Source organism: Lytechinus pictus, chromosome 7, assembly GCF_037042905.1.
Source record: "Lytechinus pictus isolate F3 Inbred chromosome 7, Lp3.0, whole genome shotgun sequence".
NCBI lineage: Eukaryota > Metazoa > Echinodermata > Echinoidea > Temnopleuroida > Toxopneustidae > Lytechinus > Lytechinus pictus.
In genome coordinates, this window is record NC_087251.1 from 30,900,351 (window position 1) to 30,912,930 (window position 12,580).

At 36.0% G+C, this 12,580-nt stretch overlaps 1 protein-coding gene across 3 annotated transcripts in view; it reads left to right on the forward strand.

Moving 5' to 3' along the window:
* Positions 1-357: 357 nt before the first annotated feature.
* The window catches only part of LOC135154756 (transport and Golgi organization protein 1 homolog), a 46,409-nt gene continuing 34,186 nt past the window's right edge, over positions 358-12,580 (forward strand). Inside the window, exon 1 of one of the 3 annotated variants that reach the window (XM_064102475.1) lies at positions 358-459. The gene's annotated coding sequence lies outside the window, so the exon portion shown is untranslated. The remainder of the gene's footprint in view (positions 460-12,580) is intronic. The other 2 variants (XM_064102480.1, XM_064102477.1) reach the window with 2 other exon arrangements.

The window sequence follows — 12,580 nt, forward strand, 5'->3', positions numbered from 1 at the left end:
GGGGAGAGCGAGAGGCCTGATGAGATGGGACAGGATCGAGACTGGAACAGTTTGTAGATCCTATGAAGTATTATTTTCGTAGGAGTGGTATGACGGGGAAAACCCCCTTATCCAATGATTGAGCAATGAGGAAATGACCGCAAACAATGTGTATTACCCGCGATGATCATAAATTAACTTTTATCGAAATTTTGGTAATATAAGTTGTTGTCTTTTTTAGCTATTACAACTTGAATTAGCTTGCTAATATTTCATGTTGCACAACTGTTTGTAAGTGCCACGCCTTTTTCTGCAAGTTTTCCAAGTTCGAAGAGCGAGGTGATGCAGGGCGGCGCACGAGATAAGAGGCTAAACGCCCTCTTGAGTTCTAAAATTTACAGTAATTCTGGACGTTCATCGTATTTTCGGGAACGATAATGGTTACACTTTCTGCATGTTTTGAAGCTTTTTGAAGAAAAAGTAAGTATTATCGAGACGCTAAGTATTATCTTCGGATCGGTAATTTAAATTCTATCATATTTTCTTTTGTTTGCAGGCAAGAATTTCTTGATTTGAATGTAAAATTTTATGTTTTCCCTAACCCAGAGAGCTCCCGCCCGCTGCGCGGACGGGAGCTCTCTGGGTTATGTTTTCCCCAGGTAGCTAGCAGTCAAGCCGCAGCGCCCGGACAATCGCACGCATTTATACAACTCGTATGCACGAAAGTTTTGTCTCTGCATATGTAATGAGCAATGACAGACCTGGATTCGCAACATAATAACTCTGGAAAGAAATGACACATTTTCATGAAATCTTCGGGGTTATGGAGATAAAACTATGAAATTTCATTTGTCTAAAGACAAATCTTAGGTGAATTATAGAAATACTTGAAAATCTAAGAGATTTATCGGAGCAAAAAGTGTACTGGACTACTGCTACTCGTTTACAAAACATCTTGAAAATTAAGTTCTTTATACACGATTCACCGAAATAATTGCTTCAGAGTATCAATAAACCTTCTTTCTAGTAAATAGTACCCATAATGTAATATTCTACGATCTATACCAGTCAGGAGCTAGCAAAATATAACCAGTGTTCCAAAAGGCCGAAGGAAAAATTGCTCGCCGTACGAACGCGATGTTTTGATTGGCATCCCGCCGGGGGTTCCCCCACAATGCTTCACACCAGTTCCGTATAACTGCGAGCGAGGAAAACAGTGCGCGCCCGCCGAGTGTCCATTGTGATTAACCGTACGGTGTATTTCATAGTGAGTGTACCCCCGTTACCAAAAGCCCTCCGACTTACGTTATTGTACCACTCGTTGACTATTGTGTCTGTATCACTTTTGGAAGTGAGTCGTCGTCTCGGGGTCTTTTTAGCAGGGCGTTTTAGAAGTTATGGTATTTGTCTGTTTGTATTGCCATCTTAGTGTTCTTCGTATAACATGTACTGATCGATGTTTGATACTGTTTTTTTTTAATACTCCAAAAAGTGATAAAGAAATGAAAACCAAAGTTCAACACCGCAAATTCACGTATACATGTAGTTTAAGCAATTTTATTTTACCCATGATGATATAGCCATACTATTGGCATGAAATTATTAAATCTCTTTGGTAAATTGAAACTTTAATCCAATGCAGTGATGGATCCCGATGATAGGGGAAAAGTCCTCCCCCCCCCTCCAAACCCCAAAGGATTTTTTGTGGGGGGGGGTGGGCTTGACAGTAATAAATTTTTAGAAATGGGGAAAAAATTACACCCCCCCCCCCTTAGGCTATGCACACAATGCACTCTTTTTATTCTGAAAATACACCCTTGCCTTGTAAATCATATTTCTAAAGCATCATTAAGAAAATCATTTAAAACACCCCCCCCCCCTCTCTCTCTCTGACATGTTTCTTTCTCCCCTTTTCTCCTTGTTTTCCTCACTCTTCTTTTTCTAGTATCTCTTTCTCACTCTCACCTCTTATATTTCTGTTATTTTTTTCCTCACACACATACTCCATTCTCAACCGCACATAGGCCTATCAATTGAAAAATAATGGGTAAATCAGGCACAAAAAGAGCGGTGTACTAGATGGAATTAAATAATGCTCCAAATGGCAAGACAACTTTTATTAACAGCTGACAGTGGATGAGCATGCTTGCAAAAACATATATACATTAAAAATACTGTACATCTCGTGTGAATACCCGACTTGTCACAATTTACATGAGGTATAGGAATGCTGGAAATGTTATCGTATGGGCCTTACCACATGGCCCATGGTAACTACATCATATACTGTAGTACAAATCACAAAGTTGCTTCTACGATGCATTTCCCAGGAGCGTTGTAATAATAATATCAAACAGAATAGTACTTGAGACACTTCTAACAGCTTTGGGAGAGAGAAAAAAAATCCAGGTATCTCCACTTCTTTACCAACTGGTGTTTAAAAGGAATGTTTGTACAAACTTCTTTCTTCTTTACTACTTGTACTTCACACACAAATTTGAAACTTAAATCGTTCTAGAGAAAACAAGTTAAATATTACATACAAAAATACATGAAAAAAATATAACCTTTTTATAGTAACATAACAAGTTTAAGAATAAACATACTCTTTATAAAACTTTGTATCAGAAGTCGTTCAAGGTAGAATACAATCAATACACTATGCTTAAAAAAATCACATACTTTTAGACAATATACTGTATTGTAAAAAGAACCATATACCAGTAGTCCAGTCAAGCCCCCGAAGCTACCGCCATTTTGTTTAATCCATTAGAAGCTAAAATAAGCCCTCATTAATATTAATTTCGTACGATGCTCCCTCGTCAACTGTGGTTTTGTACGTGTATTAGACAATACGCACATCAGCGCAATGACAAAGGTCAACTTGGCAAATTCATTAATGTATTCATTTTGTTACGCGCTCGTGACGCGAAGGATTCAGCGAATCAAGCAAGCTCAAATCTGAGACGATACGTTGCGCTCTATAAAGTATCGATATCACAAGCGATATCACTTATAAACAAAGCATTGCTTGTATTGCGTCTTATCTTATAGGCCTTTGCTAATTCCAAAAGGGAAGATGAAAAGGGTAGATCGAGTCGTGATTAGGTAAAGAGGTCTCTAGTGCTTTTGCCATCCCTAAATCGTAATAACCATACTTGTAACTCATGATGAAACGGGCCCCTATTTATCATGTTTAATACATTTCCTGTCCCCTTTATTCTCCAGCATTTCTTACTCTGTTTTTTTTCTTCCATTTAATCATTTTCCCACTCAAAATTCTTTTGTGCCGCCTTTCTCCTATATATGTAGAGCTCATTTTCAAAAGGGGTTAGGTCCATTTTTCATCAAACTTGATTCTTATGTCTTAATGTAAAGATTTTTAGTAGCTATATAAGATGATACCATAGAAAAGTTGAAATTCCTATTAAAAAGTGAACTGATATGGCAAAGAAAAATCACCTTTTTTCAAAAGGGGTTAGGTCCATTTCAGTTTAGTTGCAAAAGGGGTTAGGTCCACACAGACTTTTTTTGGAAAATAATATCTTAAAATATATGAAGACAAGTAGATATCTTTTATACCCAATTTCATGTTCTCATGGTAGCTAGGGTATCATGAAAATTCAGTTTCGCATAAGAATATTGCAATATGGGAGAATTAAAAAAGAATTATTTTCTTGGAGTGGACCTCACCCCTTTTGCAACTAAACTCTTCTGAAGAACTCATTTGTCAAAAGGGGTGAGGTCCATTTTTCATATATTTTTATTGTTTTCTGTCTCTAAACCTCAAAATTTTCAGTCACTCTGATGATACCAAAGAAAATTTGAAATTCAAATGAAAACGTGAATGGAAGTGGCAAAGAAAAATCACTTTTTTAATCAAAAGAGATTGGATTCACTTCAATTTACTTGCAAAAGGGGTTAGGTACACAATGATATTTTTAAAAGTATATAGAAAAAAATTGAAGACGGGTAGATTTCTTTTATACCCAATTTTATGTTCACATGATAGAGTAGTACATCATGACAATTTAGTTTCTCATAAGAATATTGCAATAAGTGAGAATAAAAACATGGTTTTTCTCGGAATGGTCCAAAGTGGCCCTAACCCCTTTTGCAACTAAACTCTTCATATATTTCCTTCTTCTTTTCCCACTTGTTATCTGTCTCCTGGTTTCCATAAATCTTGTCTTATTTCTCTTCCACCCCTTTTGTTCCTACTTCCCACATTCTAGCTCTCTTACCACCCCCCCCCCCTCTAAATTATCTCTTCATATGCAGGGGCCGCGGAACGGTTTTCAAAGTGGGGGGGGGGGGCTGAGCCAAAAGTGGTGGGGCTGACCATGCTAAAAATCACAATTTTTAATTTTTAATTTTAATTTTTACGTTTTTGTACACGGTTTTGGAAAAAAGTGGGGGGGGGGGGGCTGAAGCCCCCCCCGCTTCCGTGGCCCCTGATATGTGCCCCTCCATTTCTTTCTCATCTCTTTTCAATCCACTTCTCATCACTCTTTCCCTCTCTCGATCTTCATCTCATTTTGAATTTTGCAAATTCCAAATCCCTTTCATTTTAGCTCTGTACAAATACTATATGAACACAAATGAAAGACATAAATGAATTCTCTGGTTAGTGGTGAATTTTATTAATTAGCCCAGGCGCGGATCCAAAATTTTGTGGGGAGGGGGGCCCAAATTTGACCTGATTTTTGGCGCCCATGTGTACTTTTCGAAAAATGGCGCCCCCTCCCTCCCGGCCAGGCTAACTTAAATGCCTTGAATGTATTTTGAATTATCTTATTACATAATCACATAAAAAAAGGCAATTAAAGACCACTTTTTTTATGTGTTCTTGAACAAAAAAATCCATGAATATATAATGTAATATCAATTGGAGCGCGAAGCGCGAGCGATTTTGGGGGGTCTCAATTTGGTTTAACTTCTCACCAGAGTAGGCCCTACTAGAATATTGTGTGAACGGGAGCTGTAGTTTCTTTACTAGTTGTTTAGAATAGCCCTTATTAATATCAATGATAACCTCTTGGGAATAATGCAATCTCGAAGCAATCGACTCAATCTCCTCATCAGTAGCGAAGCTGTGATTTATTCAGCAGGGTTGCACGGGGGGGGGGGGGGGTGCTTGTTGAACTTTTGTAGAGGGCACCAAGATAAAACAATAAAAATAAAATGGGGGGTAGAAGTTAAAGAAATTCCGAAATTTTATTCTTAAAAACACATTGAGGTATCTCACAAGGCCTAAATAAATAATGATAACGCGAAGCGCGATATATTTGACATAAAATTTGGAAAATAATATTATATTTCACCATAATCCCTTTCCTTTTCTCTCTTTTTTTTCTTGGTCGTGATTTTTTTTTTTTTTTTTTTTGGGGGGGACAAAACGCCCATGTCCTAACAGTCATTTCCTAGCTTTACTTTATAAACAACATTAATGTGCAATAATCTCATAAGCCCTATGCGAGGAAAAAAAAATTAAATTTCATGTATTTTGACCTGAAAATTGAACATTCTGGGCAATGTTTGTGAAACTGAACAAGATGCGTATGTAACTAGATAATTACTACGAGCGCGAAGCGCGAGCAGAAATTTTTAATGTGCGTTCTGACCTGGTCGAAAAGGGACCTGTTAAGGAAGTTTTGCAGTTAGCCATTAAGACAATACATATTTCAACGATTAAATAATGCGACGCGAAGCGCGAGCTGAACATTTTTGATATTCCAACCTAAAAAATTAGATTTCAAACCCCCAACGGGACACTCGATTCATGTTTTGTCACTCATGAAAAATGATGGGTAGTTTTTGGTATCTTCCTACATTAATAATACGAGCGCAAAGCGCGAGCAGAAAATTTTGATATTCTGATCTAAAACTGGATAATTTTAGCACGTTTTTAATAAGATCAAGATGCGTATCTCGATAAACATGCATGCACGTGTTTTAGAGTTAGACAAAATCTGGGCATTCTGAATACATTTCATTTTTCATCATGAAAATCAATAATGCGAGCGCGGATCGCGAGCTGGAAATAATATTTGAAATTCCGATATGAAATGGGTCAATTTAAGCAATATTTAAAGCACTGTGTATATAGGGGAATTGTGAAGTGGATGTGGAAAGTACTTAATAAATGATTCGAGCGCGAAGCGCGAGCTGATATTTTATTATTTTTTTAAACTAGGATCGAGACATTTTAGGCCTAAGGACATTTTGTCATATAAAAATGATGCCTATCTTTTATTCCTCTTCCTAGAACGTGTCGATATTTTTTTTTGAAAAAGGACAATTTAGTTATGAATTCATAAAAATTGTATTTCATATTTGAAGAGTTTAGTTGCAAAAGGGGTTAGGTCCACTTTGGACCATTCCGAGAAAAACCATGTTTTTTATTCTCACTTATTGCAATAGTCTTATGAGAAACTAAATTGTCATGATGTACTACCCTATCATGTGAACATAAAATTGGGTATAAAAGAAATCTACCTGTCTTCAATTTTTTTCTATATATCTTTAAAAAAATTATCATTGTGGACCTAACCCCTTTTGCAACTAAACTGAAATTAATCCAATCTCTTTTCATAAGGTTCATAAGGTAGTATTTATTGTCCAGATAAATAAATAAGTGGAAATTTGCATTTTTACATGGTATTGAACATACATAACATAGCATAGAAAATGAACATATTTACAGAAAATCGAACAATCACATATAGTCAATTATGATATACACGTGCAAATACTACCCACTGGGTAGCATTTGAAAAAAATACTGTTATTGATATTAAAATTAAGATTGAAATGGAAATCTGAACTGAAAGTTAGATATCGGATATTGAATTGAAATTGCATTAGAATTGTAATAAATCAGTACTATAAATCTTCACAGCATTGTCCACTTGTAATTGTTATTGTTATCAGTATTTACATATTATTTTTATTTTCAATATTGTTGTTTTAAAGAATTAACATCAACTACCCGACAAGGTAAATTTACATTATTGGGCATATCATTATTCTTATACAATCCCTTCCTCATTCAGCATTCGGATTGAGCTTGGCACGATCGAATGAGTTTAAGAACCTATTTGTTCGACAACGTGCCGACCGTAGTCTATTATCAGATCTCATCCTTTCGTAGTTTACATTCAATGGGTGATCATTATTGTATAGTATCTCTTTTGCCTTTTCAAGTATTCTGTTTCGGCATACATCAGTGAGGTTAAGGTCGGGTCCTGTTATTTTTTCTGCTTGTCTGACCATTCTACTTAGTATATTCAGATCTTTTTTGCGCCAGCTTGTGAACCAAACCACACAATCAAATATGAGGATGCTTTCAATAAGTGATCTATAGAATAAAACCATTATGGTGCGGTCAACATGGAATGACTTCAATTTTCTTATGAAATACATCCGTTGTATTGCCTTCTTGTAAATTGAATTGCATTGATCTCCCCATTTTAATCCATCGTCAATAATGGTACCTAAGTATTTGAACTTATGAACTATTTCAATTTCCTCTTCATTGATTAAAATTGTGATTTTTCTTTGCCACTTTCACTCACGTTTTCATTTGAATTTCAAATTTTCTTTCGTATCATCAGAGTGACTAAAAATTTAGAGGTTTAGAGACAGAAAACAATAAAATTTATAAAAAATGGACCTAACCCATTTTGACAAATGAGTTCTTCAGAAGAGTTTTGTTGCAAAAGGGGTTAGGTCCACTCCAAGAAAATAATTTTTTTAATTCTCCCAGATTGCAATATTTTTATGCGAAACTGAATTTTCATGATACCCTTCCATGAGAACATTAAATTGGGTATAAAAGAAATCTACCTGTCTTCATATATTTTATGATATACTTTTCCAAAAAAATTCTGTTTGGACCTAACCCCTTTTGCAACTAAACTGAAATGGACCTAAACCCTTTTTAAAAAAAAAAGTGGCTTTTGTTTGCCATTTTAGTTCACTTTTTAATAGGAATTTCAACTTTTCTTTGGTATCATCTCATAGAGCTACTAAAAATCTATACATTGAGACATAAAAATCAAATTTGATGAAAAATGGACCTAACCCCTTTTGCAAGTGAGCTCTTCATTTATTAATCTAATAAGCCTAATGAGTGCGTGAAATCTGTTGACAGTGCATGAGGCCTGAAAAACTGGATATTTTATATTTTTTGTAATCATGAACAGCATTCATGGGTTGATACATTTATAGCAAATAATGCGAGCGCAAATCGCGATCCGAAATTTTTAAATGGGGGGAATTCAAGTAGTTTGTTACAGAATATATAGGTACAGTGACGTACCGTGGGTCACGGCATTGGGGGGGGGGCACCACCACAAATTTGGTGTCACTTAGGGACCGCGCTCAGTTGCCAGGTATGCTGACCTAATAGAGAAATTTTAAGGACATGCAATGCCATTAAACGGATAAGTATGTCACTGATTAAATAATGCGATCGCGAAGCGCGAGCTGAAAATTTTTGATATTCAGACCAAAAAGAGACATTATAAGCAAATTGTTTGTAATCGTGATACGTACCTGTCTCGCTAAACAAACAATGCGAGCGCGAAGCGCGAGCTGAAATTTTTGTATATATTGACCCCAAACAGGGACATTTTAAGGACTTTATTTTAGGTATCCATTAAGAGTATAAATATCTCAGCATAGTCATCTAATGATAGTGGCATCCTTTGCTGATTTTGTTAGAATTACATCTAAACATATGAAGCACTTTTTGTTGTCATAGTAATCATGATTATCATATGCATCTCACTAATCAAATACTGCGAGCGCGAAGCGCGAGCTGAAAATTTATGAAATTCAGACCTGAAGAGGGGCATTCTAAGGCTTGTTTGTAGGAATTCACTAAGTCCTTACGTATTTCACTAACCAAATGATGCGAGCGCGAAGCGCGAGCTAAAAACTTTTGATATTCAGATCAGAAAAATTGACATTTTAAGAACTGATTTTAGGAATTCATGAAGAGCAGACATCTCACCAATCGGCTCGGTGTAAAAATGGCAGAGGCAATAATGGCAGAGGTAAAAATGGCAGAGGTAAAAATGGCAGAGGTAAAAATGGCAGATGTAAAAATAGCAGAGGTAAAAATGGCAGAGGTAATAATGGCAGAGGTAAAAATGACAGAGGTAAAAATGGCAGAGGTAAAAATGGCAGAGGTAAAAATGGCAGAGGCAAAAATGGCAGAAGTGAAAATGGCAGAGGTAATAATGGCAGAGGTAAAAATGGCAGAGGTAAAAAAAATGGCAGAGGTAAAAATGGTAGAGGTAAAAATGGCAGATGTAAAAATGGCAGAGGTAATAATGGCAGAGGTAAAATGGCAGGGGTTATAATGGGAGAGGTAAAAATGACAGCTCTAGGTAAAATATGGCCAGTCTTAAACCCCCATGCAATGAATTGTCAAAAAGCCCCCGCATGTACATACATTAAATAAGAAGTGCATGTCACGGTTAGGCATTTCATCATCATTATGTCTTCATCGGCCTAACAATGCTATTTACGAATTCGTTGGAGGTGTACCGTGAACGCTTTTTAAAAAGAAATCAAACGACAGATTTTTTTTCATTCAATTTATCAGGAGCAAAATGAAACTGCACTATTCTCATTCATCATTTCATAACATTCCTTTTTGTCTGGCTGGTTTCTTTATATCTTTTTCTTATGCCTATTATTGCCATTGTTGTAAGTTGTTATATTTCTTCTATGCCCCCAGGAGGGGCCGTCAAAGAAATAAAATCATTGTCATTGTCATTGTCATTGCCAGGTTTACCGATGCAAAAAGGAGGAAGAGTAGACATAAGAGAGGTGGAGAGACAGAGTGGGTTACGGGGGCGGGGAACAACATAGAGAACATAGCGGGGAAAGCTTAGACCTTGAAATTGTCACGAATGATTGTGGTTAAATATTATGTCCTTATTTGTAATGTCGTCTGTACTATTCTTTTTAAATATTTGAATGACAATAAGCATGCGTTCCCAGGCTTGGCACTGAATATGTAACTGATTATGAAAATCAATAATAATCCTGTTTTGAATGGTAAACCAATTTGGGGTCGATCGAGGGGGACCGTCTGGTTCAGATTCTTTGCATAAAAGAAGACCCTGAACCTTAACCACTGCATCCAATATGATATAAACGCCTTGATGGTCATAACCCTTGGAAGCGGAAGTACTGTTGGGTATTTTGTACACCATAAGCAGCACCCTCTTGGTAATTAGCTTGGTATGCTAAAATGTAGAGATTTGATACAAATCTGTTATTTTTCAAACATAAAAAAAAAACATTGTTTATTATCTAATTGTTATTATTTTTGTTGTAATTCGTTTTCTGACCTAAAAGAACTTCATTTAGTTGAAATAATTTTTGTGTAATTTTCCCCCTTAACCAAATCCCCTTTCATTTTGGATTGAAAACTTTTTTTTCTCGGCTTTTTAACAAACCGGTACCCCATTTTTCAATAACTTTTCAAAAGTAAGTGGTGCTCACTCAAGCGGAAATATTTTTCGACAGTTATATCGTCATTTGTTTAAATGGATCTGTACCAATATTAAAATGTGGAAAAATCTTCAGGATTTTACATGCGGGGGCATTTTGACAATTCATTGCATGGGGGTTTAAGACTGACCATATTTTACCTAGAGCTGTCATTTTTACCTCTCCCATTATAACCCCTGCCATTTTACCTCTGCCATTATTACCTCTGCCATTTTTACCTTTGCCATTTTTACCTCTGCCATTTTTGCCTCTGCCATTTTTACCTCTGCCATTTTTACCTCTGCCATTATTACCTCTGCTATTTTTACTTCTGACATTTTTACCTCTGCCATTTTCACCTCTGCCATTTTTACCTCTGCCATTTTTACCTCTGCCATTTTTACCTCTGCCATTTTTACCTCTGCCATTTTTACCTCTGCCATTATTACCTCTGCCATTTTTATTTCTGCCATTTTTACCTCTGCCATTTTCACCTCTGCCATTTTTACCTCTGCCATTTTTACCTGGCACCCACCAATCAACTAATGCGAACGTAAGCATGGACAGGAAATGTTTTATATTAAGACCCTAAAATTGGGCAATCACTTTAAGTAGTCATGAAAAAGAAGCAAATGTCACTACATAAAACAATAATAACTCGAAATGTGAGGAAATATATTTGGTGTATATTGATTTGAAAACGGGAGGTTTTAGTACAACATGATTATACATCTCGTTAAACAGTCCACGCGAGCACCAGGAACAATGAAGACATAGGCCCTGAGCAAACTGTTTCATAAAGTCATGAACAAAATGCTTCTTATGTAAAATAATTATGATAAAATATAACATTATAATAAACAATAATTTTTTTTTTGGGGGGGACGTGTCCCCCATGCCCCCTGGTAGTTACACCACTGTATAGGTATACAGAAATCACCAATCAAAATGCGAGCGCACAGCGCTAGCTCATAGGCCTTCATTTTGACAATCAAGACACCTGAAAATGAATATTTTGAGAATCTTATAGGAAATACACAAAGATAATAGGTAGGCCAACAACATTTTAAAGTTTCGCTTAATTTCACAAGTTATATTCAAATCCTTGTCGGTATGCAAATGAGGAGACTGATGACATCACTCACTCACTACTTCTTTTTGTATTTTAGTATATGAAATATGAAATATTCCATTTTTCTCTGTTGTCGTGTGAAACAACGATTAATTCCTCCCTGAACATGAGCAATTAGCATTGTTTAATACTAAATGGTTCAATCAAGTTGGTTCATATTGTAAAATCTGTAAAAAATGAAATATTGTAAAACTCTAACAATAAAAGCAAAGGAATTCGTGAGTGAGGGACATTATCGACTGTCTCATTTGCATGTCACTGAGTTGTGCATATCACTGTTTTGTGAAAAATAAGCAAAATTTTATAAATGTCATAATTTTCTTATTTTACATCCGATTTTGATGAAATTTTCAGCATAATGCTTGTTCGATTTTTCTCTATTTATTCAAATCAACATTTTTTTTTGGGGGGTGGACTTGTCCTTTAAGAAATGAATGCGAGCGCGAAGCTTTTTCAGTTGTCAGATTAGAATATAAAATATTTTCAGCTTGTGCTTCTCGTTCGCATAAAAAAAAACCTGTGAGGTTGAGATGCGTATATAACTAAACAGTGATGCGAGCGCGTAGCGCGAGCTCAATTTTTTATATACTGACTTAAGAAGGACTCTTTTAAGGTATAATTCCTATTCTAAAAGTTTTTCCTTTTTCTCTTCGTCTTTTTTTTCTTTTTTTCCCCTTTTTTTTGTTGCGCCACCATGGGGGGGGGGGGCAAAAACTTTTCCCCCTGGATCGGCCTATGTATATTGACTTGAAAAACACTAACATTTTAAGGACTTATGTACGTGTGATCGATGGAGAGGATACACACCTCACTAATCAAATATTGCGAGCGCGTAGCGCCAGCTGAATTTGATATTTACCCCTTTTCTGACCCTGAACAGGTTACCTATCTTGCAAAACAAACTTCAAACTCGAGCACATTGATTTTTGTCTATTATCGTAAGAACAGGATATTTTA